We start from the raw sequence: 10,993 nt of genomic DNA, 5'->3' as shown, positions 1-10,993 counted from the left end.
GGTTAAGACGCTGAACTGCAGGCTGTGGAAGGTCAGTAGTTCAGCAGTTCGAGACCCGAGTGTGCCGCATGACGGAGTGAGCTCCCGTCTTTAGTTCCAGCTCCTGCCAACCTAGCAGTTCGAAAGCAAGAAATTGCAAGTAGATAAATAGGTACCACTTTGGTGAGAAGGTAACAGCGTTCCGTGTGCCTTGGTGTTTAGTCATGCCGGCCACATTACCACGGAAACGTCTTCGGACAGCGCTGGCTCTTCGGCTTTGAAACGGAGATGAGCACTGCAACCCTAGAGTCGGACTCGACTGGCTTTCGAGCAAGGGAACCTTTACCTTTTTAAGATGACCTTGGCTGATTGTAATGCAGGCATATGGCTATTGTCTGTGATGGGTTAAAGTATACTGGTGTTTGTTGCCCAAAATTTTTATGACTTTATTCATGGCACCTACATAAATAAAAATGGAAAGGTCTAGCGGGAAAATACAAGTCATTACAGTAGTGATGGATCAAATGTGACCTAGGCTGTCAAATATGATGAAGCAGGGGGAAATGGTCAGGTCTCTTGGGCCACTTCCAACATTTGCCTTTCCGTACATGAATTCATAATACAAATATGGTAGCTGGAAGATGTACAAGTTTTATAGCATGGATAACTAAAAGGCATGCCTTGGGCATATATTGGACGTCATCCTGAGGCTGAATAGTTAAATGTATATTTGAGACGTGCCCTGCTGTTCCCAGATTTTAAACCCTTTCATCTTTCAGGCATTTATACTGCCTGCATCTTATGAAAATGTGCAAGAAAAGGCACTGATGAGGTGCAACCATCCTATAGGAAAAAAACACAATTATACAAGAGTTCTTCAAGATCCATCACTGGCTTGTGAAATCCATAAGCACTTTTCTCACATGTTGCTTCAGCAACCTTTGTGGCTTATCAACACCAGCCATATGATTGAAACCCTGTATTAATCATAAAACTATTGTTAATGGGATGTATGCTGTCATTTGTTCAGCTCTAACACCCCCATTTTTCTGAACATTTATTTATGCATCTATTTTGGATTTCCCCAGCCAACTGTTACCATGGAAATAACCTAAACACACTTATAGCACAATCCTATGCACACATACGAAGAAGTAAATCCCACCATGTTCAATGGGACTTACTCCCAGGTAAGTGCATTTAGGATTGCTCCCTTAGTCACAGAAACAATTTGCTTCATTTCACATGCATAAAAATCAAGGTTATAACAATGAAAGCTGAAGTGGAAGCATGAAAAAGTATAATGGATTTTCAAACTTCTCATTGCAGAAACCCTAACATAGAAAATGTAACATTAACATACACTAGTTTGGAGATGTATCATAATGGGAATAAACTTGATTCAGCGGTTAGTAGTGATGAATGTCATTCCACTCTTTAATGACTAACAAAATTAATCCAGCATAAACTTTCATGAGTGAATGTGAGATCTGTCTCAAAAAAGCTTGTCCTGGAATAAATTTTGTTAACCTTTAAGGTTTCATCGGACTTCCATTTTGTTTTGCTCCTACAGGCTTACATGGCTATCGATCTGGAATATTTAACACTTGTTTAAGCAGTCAGGGTTGATACTGTGAGGCTACAGGTACACAAGTGGGCAGAGCCTTCTAGTACTGCACAGGACCAATCAACCCATCTGTTTTTATGACCCTTTTGGAACAGAAAGGATAAAAAACAATAGTGCATGTATATAAGATGATGGGAGGACGGAAAACATTAATGGTCAGTTAGGTGTTAGGCTGGCTGATCAGTTTAGAAAAAGTTGATGTGGTAATATAAAGCTGGTAAATCTTCAGAACCTCCAGGACTGGGAAGGCAGTGAAAATTTTTTTATATAAGAATTACTTACTTATTTATAGCCTTCCTTCCTTGCTGAAACTCAGAGCAGATTACACAATGTAAGACAATGCAAGTAAATAGCATGAACTATGGTCCTTCAAATGTAAGAGGACCAGGATCTCAAAAATTAGAGCAAAACAAAGCAAAGTACCAGACATGATATATCATAAACATTGCCTAGGCTTGCCAGATTCCCCCCCCCCAAAAAAAACCAAACCTGGCCGATGTGCTGATGACATTACATCACTTCAAAGAAAAACCCAAAAGCGATGTCAGTCCTCTCTAGGAATGTCTGGAAACTCTACGGCATCTGTGTTTTCCAAGAACTGTCCTCCTGTCGCCAACACCCCCCCCCCCCCAATGTCCTCCTCCCTCTAGTCTCTTGATGGGAACTCTAGCAATAGTGGAAAAGGAGAAAACAATGCATTATGAGCCAAAAATACATACAATAAACATTGGGAATAGCCTACAATCCTGTAGTTAGGGAAAGGTGAAATCAAAACAGAAAGCTTAAAGAAGCAAGGTTCAAATGAGAACAGTGGATTTTAGGAGGTGAAAATTATGCAGAAAGTAAATAGGAAACTGTGTAAAGCGTGATAAGGCCCTATATATTTATGAGAAAATAAAGTGATAGGTCTGTAGTCTGGGGATGCTCTTAGACCCAGGCCTACTACTGGATAAGCAGGTGGCAGCTGTGGCTAGGAGTGCCTTTTACCAGCTTTGACTGGTTAGCTGTGGCTTTTCCTGGGCAGAAAAGATCTGCCTACTGGAGTGCATGCCCTGGTTACATCTAGATTAGATTACTGCAATACACTCTACATGGGGCTACCCTTGAGAAGTGTTTAGAAACTTCAACTGTTGCAGAATGCTGCAGCCAGAATTAGGGTTGCCAAGTGCTTTTTGAGCCACAGTGGGGGACTCCCGGCTGGTGGCTGGAGTGCGCACGCGCAAGCAAAGCGCGCACGCACCGCACGCACATCACCCAGAAGTGACGCCAGCCACGCTGGGGGTGACGTGCACTTTGGGGTTCCCCCCAGGGCCCGATCCGCCGCCGGCGGGGAACGGGCCTCTGGGGCGGGGGTTTAACCGCCCCCTGGGGGGGACTTGGCAAGCCTAGCCAGAATGCTGACTGAAGTGGGTCATAGGGACCATATCACTCCTGTCTTGGCCCACCTACAGTGGCTCCGTTTGTTTCTGTGTCAATTCAAGGTGCTGGTGTTGACCTTCCAAGTCCTATATGGCTTGGGACCAACATACCTAAAGGACTACCTAGTCCCTTATGAACTTCCCCAGCCACTATGGTTATCTTCAGAGGCCTGCTTTGGGTGTTCCAGCCTTCCCTCTGAAATTAGGCAGGTGACATCTTCTTGGTCTTGGCACCAAAGCTCTGGGACTCTCACCCTGGGAGAGTTGTTTGTCCCTTTCTGTGGCTGTCATCTGCCCGTAGGTGAAGACTTTTTTGTTTTGTTTGGCATTCCCTCAATGATTCTTCCTAACAATGCTAATATTTTGTATGTATTTTAACTCTGTTTTATATGTATTTTAACTGTTTTTAATTGTTGTAATGATATGTGTTTGGGAGGGGTTTTTTAATGGTTTTAAAATGTAATATTATGTATGTTAGCCTCCTTGGTGGACTTTGTAAGGGCAGGGAAGCAGGTTATAAATTCTGCAGGTAAATAAGTAAATATTGCACTTTTGGGCTATAGGAAAAAGGCTGTGGCTGCCAAGTAATTGTTCAGGTAAATGCAGGTCCTGCCTAAATAAATTTCTTAAATACATGTAGATTCCTAAGAAAAACATACTGCTGTGAGTCTTAGAAACCAAAACTTAGTCCCTTTCATCCAGTGATTAAACATTTGTTTATGTTATTTTTCAAAAAGGAAGAGGGGGGAAAAGGAAAGAAACGCTTTAGATCAAAATTCTCATTCTCATCTACAAGTTGTCATTTGAGGAATGAAATCACTTAAATATAATAGGGCTGAGTATGAAAGACATTTGATGCTTGATCATCCAATTCCAAGGCAAAAAGGCCTATGAGCACAGTGATTCAGTGTATTACACTTCTGAATTCAAAGAGGCTAGAGTTCATCTAAAATACAGGTGGAAATCACACATATCTCCATCTGTTCTTTGGCAGACATATTACTGAACTAAAGTATATGAGCTGCATGATGGTGCCATGGAAGTGTGAATTGGGAAGCCAAGAAAAATGAAAGCAACAGGAAAGGCATAATGGGAAATCCCACCCATGACAGGTGTTAACTAGCTTAGCAAAGCCAGAGCTTTTTTTGTGACTGTACTCACTAGTACTGAGCACTGGCACCTTTTTTCAGGGTTCTGCGAAGCGCTGAACTTTGCATGCCAGCCTGCCGAACTCAGCCAGAGAATGAGGGGACACTTGGGAACAGCCTAGTAGGCAACCTCAGAGGGAGGGGGGAATAGGTAGAAATTGCCACAACCTTATACTGAGTACTGGCACTTCCTTTTTTAAAACGACAACAACAAAGCACTGAGCATAATGGATTAATCTTGGTTGCGCTTGAATTTTACAAAATTACATTTCATTCCATTCTTCCTGTACTTCTGCTTGTCCCTTCACCCTACTACTTGTTTATTTTCATACATCTTAGATAAAATGTTTCCTTAGTGAGAATTTTTGTTTTCTTTATTCAATTTCTTACTTATGTCTCAAATGGAAAAACTAAGATGGATAACGGTAGCATATATTGCAGCAGTTTGCATCTCTCTCTCTCTCTCTCTCATTATTAGTTATATTGACAAATTCCCTAGACAATAAGGCATTTATATCATTTAAAATTAATAAATATGCCAAATAGTACTGTTTTATATGCTAAGTTACAAATGAGACATTTTAAGTTGCTGAGGCAGTAAACAAAGTTTAGTTTTGATTAGAAAGTAAGAATTACTGTATTAGAATTTCTCTGGAAAGACATCTTTTTCTCCTCATGACTTCAACATAATATCTCTGGCTGGAGAGCTGCATCAGACACATACAAAGAACCCTAAGAACAAGGGGAGTTCTATCTAAAGGACCTATAAAATGTAGGGCTTCCTAGAAAATGATGCATTTCTAGCTGGGAAGCACTTCATCAAGGGTATCTTCTTTGTTCCTCCAGCTCTTGCAAGAGAAAGCATACTTTTCTTTTCTGCTATCCCTCTACTATATTATGTTTTGGAAAGATATTTTGCATATTTGTCTAGAAAGGCCCCTGCCCACACCTGTCTGTCTGCTAACACCTGGCAACTGCAAAGCGAACAGCAGAATCTGTTTATTCATTTAGAAAATGTGTATGCTGCCTCTTAAAGCAGCTCACAACAATAAAACAAAAAACACAATAAAAACAAATTCCAATTCCAAGTCTCTAAAAATACCCACACAGGATTTGACTTACCTCAGCTGGACCAGTCCCATACAGGATGCGACCCACCCCACTTCAGCCAGCCCTGCTCTGGTAAACACTTGCCCTGCCTCAGCCAGCCATGCAGCCGTCGACACTCACCCTGCCCTGGCTGACTGTGGGGTCAACAGTTGCCCCTCTCTGGCCACCCTGCCCTAGACAAGACTTGGTCAGGCTGCCCCCTCCTGGGATGAACAAGTCAGGCCAGCCTCCCACAGGACGGGACTTGGGCCTGCACAGGACAAGGCTTGGCCAACCTGGGCCAGGCTGGCCCTGTGCAGGTCGTGACTCACACTTCCTTGGCCAGTTGTGTGCCTCAGCTGGGCTGGCCCTGTGTGGGATGAGACTTGCCTTGGCTAACCCTGCAGCAGTCCTCAGCACCAACCAGCCCTTCCTCCTTTGGAGGCATGACTAGGGAGGGGTAAAATTCGAATCCGGTAGCACCTTAAAGACCAACAAGATTTCCACGGTATAAGCTTTAGAGACAAAGCTTCCCACAGATGGGTGGCAGCCTTTTTCTGAGGGAGAGGGGGGTTGCCTTTCCAATCCAGCCCTGCTTGCAAACCCTTGTGAAACCTATGTAAGAGGGAACAGTCATGCCCTTCCAGGGCCAGCTCCTGAGCCTACCAGCTGCCAGGAGCATCAGGGCTGGATCCAAGCTGCTGAGCTCCAGAGGTGCTCTAAGGAAAAAACTAAAAGCCATACTTACACGGATCTTCTAGATTTTTTAAACAGAATTTCCCCAAACCCAGTATCAAATCACATGTCAAAACCAGGATAATGTACTGAACCATTAAAAACACAGTTCAAACACTGTGCAGTGCTGCAATGGGTGCAAAAATATGGTGCTAAGTCAGAGATCCTCATAAATTCATATGATTTTTACACTGAAACAAAATAAAACCACCATCACATTGTTAGGGATGGGCATGAAGTGGCACACGAAGCAAAAGTCGTCATGACTAGTGCCACTTCGTGCTTCGTGAACAGCCGCTTTGGGCAATTGCTTTGTTAACAGTCCTCTAGATTGTTTTGTTAACAAAGCAATCCACGACTCGCTATGTTTTGCTCTGGCAATCCGTGGTGCTTCGTGGGTGCTTTGTTGGGCCAGACTGCCTAGTGCTGATTAATCAACTCCCCAGGCAATGGGGAGGAGAGATGAGAGCAGACCTTCTGCAGCACTGGGAACACCGATCCTGGGCTTCCAAAGCTTGCTTGGCAGCTCTGGTGGTCAACTAGAGAGCTCCCATTCTGCTCTATGGGAGCAGGAAGGCAGATATACCTCTTAGCTCAGATGCAGCTGTGTTCAGTTTGCAGCCAGCGACAGGGAGAGAGGGAAGGGAAAGTGAAAACAATTGCTGCTTCAGGGCTTGGAAACACTAGTCCTTCTTTGCCAGAATCAGGCAGAAGGACTCAGCCAGTGGGCTCCTTAGGGGGAGTTCTCCACACCTTTCCCCTACAGTGGGGAGGTGTCTGGTGGGGCCAGGGATCTGACCCACACCTGTCTGTCTGCTAACATCTGGCAAGCAGACCCAGCTACTGGGCTCCTCCTCTGGGTGGGTAGGGAAACCTAACTATATTACAAATCTTAGCATACAGTAATTTTTACGGACATTCCACACCTTTCCCTTGCTGGGGAGTGTCTCAAGTGTGGCTGCCGGGTTCCTCTCCATGGAGGTGTGCTGTGAGTTGGATGCCTCTAGCTTGATCATACTCACACATGGTATTTTTGGCCCATGTGTAACAGAGTGTTGGACTGGAGGGGCCATTGGCCTGATCCAGCATTGGCTTCTCTTATGTTGTTATGTCTGGGGCAAGGGATGCTCTATATTCTTGGTGCTTGGGGGGGGGGACAGTGGGAGGGCTCCTGGTGTTCTGGCCCCACTGCCTGATCTCCTGAGGGCACCTGGTATTTTTGGCTGAGAGTGGGAGGGCTCCTGGAGTTTTGGCCCTGCTGGTGGACCTCCTGAGGGCACCTGGGTTTTGTCCAGTGTTTCCTCTAAGTGCAAGGTAGCTAACAGTTTTTTAGCCTCTTCCGGTGATGTCAGGGGGTGTGGCCTTATGACACACTTCCGGTGATGTCAGGGGGTGTGGCATATGCTAATGAGTTATGCTAATGAGCTCCGGCAGCTCTTTTTCTACAAAAAGACCCCTGCCCACACCTGTCTGTCTGCTAACACCTGGCAAGCAGACCCAGCTACTGGGCTCCTCCTCTGGGTGGGTGGGGAAACCTAACTATATTACAAATCTTAGCATCCAGTAATTTTTACGGACATTCCACACCTTTCCCTTGCTGGGGAGTGTCTCCAGTGTGGCTGCCGGGTTCCTCTCCATGGAGCTGCACCCCCCAAACTGGGATATTTTAGCTGTCCTTTATCCTCCCTGCATCTCTCTGCTACAGCCAGGCAGAGGGACTCAGCTCAGGTGTGGCTGCCGGGTTCCTCCCTGTGGAACTGCACCCCCCCCCACCCTTAGGTATTTTGGCCACCCATGCGCACAATGGAAAGGGTTGGCCCCCCACCTCCAGAATCCATGTCCCCAACAACCAGGTTGGTGGATGAACGGTGCCTCCTTCCAGGGCACGAGAAGGGTTGACCCCCCCCTCGAATCCATGTCCCCAATGGGCAGGCGGGCGACTGGTGCCCCCCATCCCAGGCACGAGGGGAAGGGTCAGCTCACAGCTGTGACTTGCCCACTCCTCAGAGAGCACTTTCCTTGGGGCACCTGCTTTGAGGGTTGCAACTTGGCCCCCCAACAGCCAATCCTCTCCAAAGTTGAAGGGCATCCCAGGGAGGTGTGCTGTGACTTGGATGCCTCTAGCTTGCGGGGGGTCTATTTCCTGAGGGCACCTTCTTTGAGGGGCTGTAACTCAGCCCCATAAATCCAATCCTCACCAAACTTGGAGGGAAGGTAGACAAGAGGCAGCTGCAGAATCACTGTGAGTTTGGCATCTCTAGCCCACAGCGGGGCTGTTCTACTGCATCACACATCCATGAATCATGAACCAGTCCATGAAAAATGAGTTTGTAGTGATTCATGGTTCATGGTGTCCAATGAACACAGGGTCCACCCTCCAAAGCAGACATTTTACTGATCTCTGTTCTTTGGAGATCAGTTGTAACAGTGGGAGATCTCCAGGTGTCACCTGGAGGCTGGCAACCTTATGATAAACCCATCCCTCTTCCACTGGCACAGCCAGACTGGATAATTCAGTGAATGACCAAACCTTTCCTTAGGCTACATCTATTGTAGTCTGCTCTTTGATAGGCTACTTTTAGAAAGCATCCAGAAATGACAACTGTTCCAGTGTGTGGCTCTCTGGCTGTTAGCAGGGCAGGATGTGAGGATAATGTTATGGTTACTCTACAACATCTTCACGGGCCGCTGGCCCTTTTCTGGTCCCAAGCTTTAAAGCACTGGATTTTATCTTTAAAGTCTTAAATGACTGCCCGATTCCCTCTAGAGCCTACCTGCTTATCAATCTATTTAGAAGAGGGCAGAGAGCAATCAAGATGATTAAAGGGAGAAAGGCTGAAGAGTACTGGATATTTCAGTCTAGAAAAAGACAGATAAGGGGGAACATGACAGAGGATTATAAAACGATACATGAGGTGGCGAAAGTGATAGAGAAAATCCCCCTCCCCCCACACAATACTCCAACTCAGGTTCAACTGGTGAAGTTGATAAGCTGTAGATTCAGTGTGGACAAAAGAAAGTATTTCTTTATTCACTGAGTAACCTGTGGAATTCACTGCCTGAGGATGTAGTAATGGCTACAGGCATAGAAGGCTGTGACATCTGTCATCCTGTTGATCACCAGGGCAGATTTGGCCAATCCAGCTAGCCATGCCCTTGTCCTTTTTCTTCCTCACTGTGCACCCATCCCTAAGCTGCAAACATCATGGAATATAGAACAACCATCCCAGACAGAAAGGGTATACTCTCTTCGGCACTTTTCCCAGCTTTGCCGTAGCGTATAGTGGTGTAGTGGTTAAGTGTGCGGACTCTAATCTGGGAGAACGTGGTTTGATTCCCCACTCCTCCACTTGCAGCTGCTGGATGCCCTTGGGCAAGCCATAGTTCTGTCAGAGCTGTCCTTGAAAGAGCAGTTCTCTTAAAGCTCTCTCAGCCCCACCTACCGCACAGAATGTCTGTTGTAGGGAGGGGAAGGGAAAGGAGTTTGTAAGCCACTCTGAGACTCCGAGTGAAGGGCTGGGTATAAATCCAATCACCTCCCCCTCCTTCTTCAGATATGGCACCCAAAAGTGTACACAGTATTCCAAAAAGGACCACGCAACAGAACTACACAGGGGCTTCACAATACTGACCATTTTATTTTCAATTTCTTTCCTAACTATCCCCAACCTAGAGTTTGCTTTGTTCACTGCTGCTGTACACTGAGTCATCATTTTTATCAAGCTATCCAATATACCGCTGCAGCAAAATATTAATTTTAAAAAGCTTAAATGGGGAAGCCATGGATTTTAGTGGCCATGGATGTGTTAAGTGATTGGATGGTGAGTTTTGTTTGATCTCAAGGAAAGTGATGAACATGCCTGAGGATCTGTGTCTTGCATTCATGTTTTATACTGTGGCACAGTAACACAAAGCAGTAGTTCTGTAATTTCTGTCGTGCAATCTGTGGCCACAGATGTGATGAGTGACTTGATGATGACTTGGTGACTGAATGTAAAAATCTTGAGGATACGTGAGAATCTGTACTTTGGAATGTTTTTGCACCATAGCATAACCACAAACAGTAGATCGTGATTTTGCAGTGCAATCTGTGGCTATGGACATTATAGTGATTTGATAGTGAGTTTGGGGTCACTGAATATAAAAATCCTGAGTATCCATGAGTATCCGTGCTTTGGAATCACATTTTTGTGCTGTGGCGGCACCACTAAGCAATGAATCTGTGATTTTTGCAGTATAATCTGTGGCCAATGACATGATATGTAACTGGACAGTGGATCTGGGGTGACAAAATATATAAATCTTGAGAATCCATGATCCATGCTTTAGAACTATGTTTTTGCACCTTGGCAACAACACAGAGCAGTGGATTCATAATTTTTTCTGATGTAAGCTGCAACTGTGGACATGATCAAGATTGGATGGTGAGTTTGGGGTGGTCCAGTACAAAAATCAGGAGGAAGCATGCTTCAGAACTACATTTTAGCACCACCAACTCCATGAATCGGTGGATGTGTGATCTTGGTGGTGCTGCCTATTAACTAAGACATGGTCAATAGTATTTTGCTTCACCGTAAGAATCACACGAATCCACGAGGATCCATTTAAAATTGTCTACATCCGACTTTTACCCAGTCCCTGTCTTCCAGCTGGCAAGGGTGAGGGATGGGCATGGAGGGCTGGTATAAGGTACCCCCCCCATCAGTATCCCGTGAGGCAGAGGGCAAGAATAATCTTGGACCCAAGCAGAAGGGCGTGGGAAGGATATACTATTGACTCGGAAGAAAGAAAGAAAGAAACTCTCTGGCGCCTACTTGCCGTCCCAGGACACAGACAGCACGGGCCCAGTTTTGGGAGGCGCAGGCCTTCCTTGGCGGCTCGTACCTCCGCCCTGGCCTGGGTCCCAGCGTCACTGTGCGAATCTGAGAAGCGTGCGCGCCTCTCCCCAGCCCGTCGCGCCTGCTCCCTCTCCGGGCTTGGGCGGCAGAAGCGCGGGC

This window comes from Gekko japonicus, unplaced genomic scaffold (genome assembly GCF_001447785.1).
Source record: "Gekko japonicus isolate JY-2015 unplaced genomic scaffold, Gekko_japonicus_V1.1 scaffold210, whole genome shotgun sequence".
Lineage (NCBI taxonomy): Eukaryota > Metazoa > Chordata > Lepidosauria > Squamata > Gekkonidae > Gekko > Gekko japonicus.
This window is presented reverse-complemented; position numbering follows the sequence as displayed.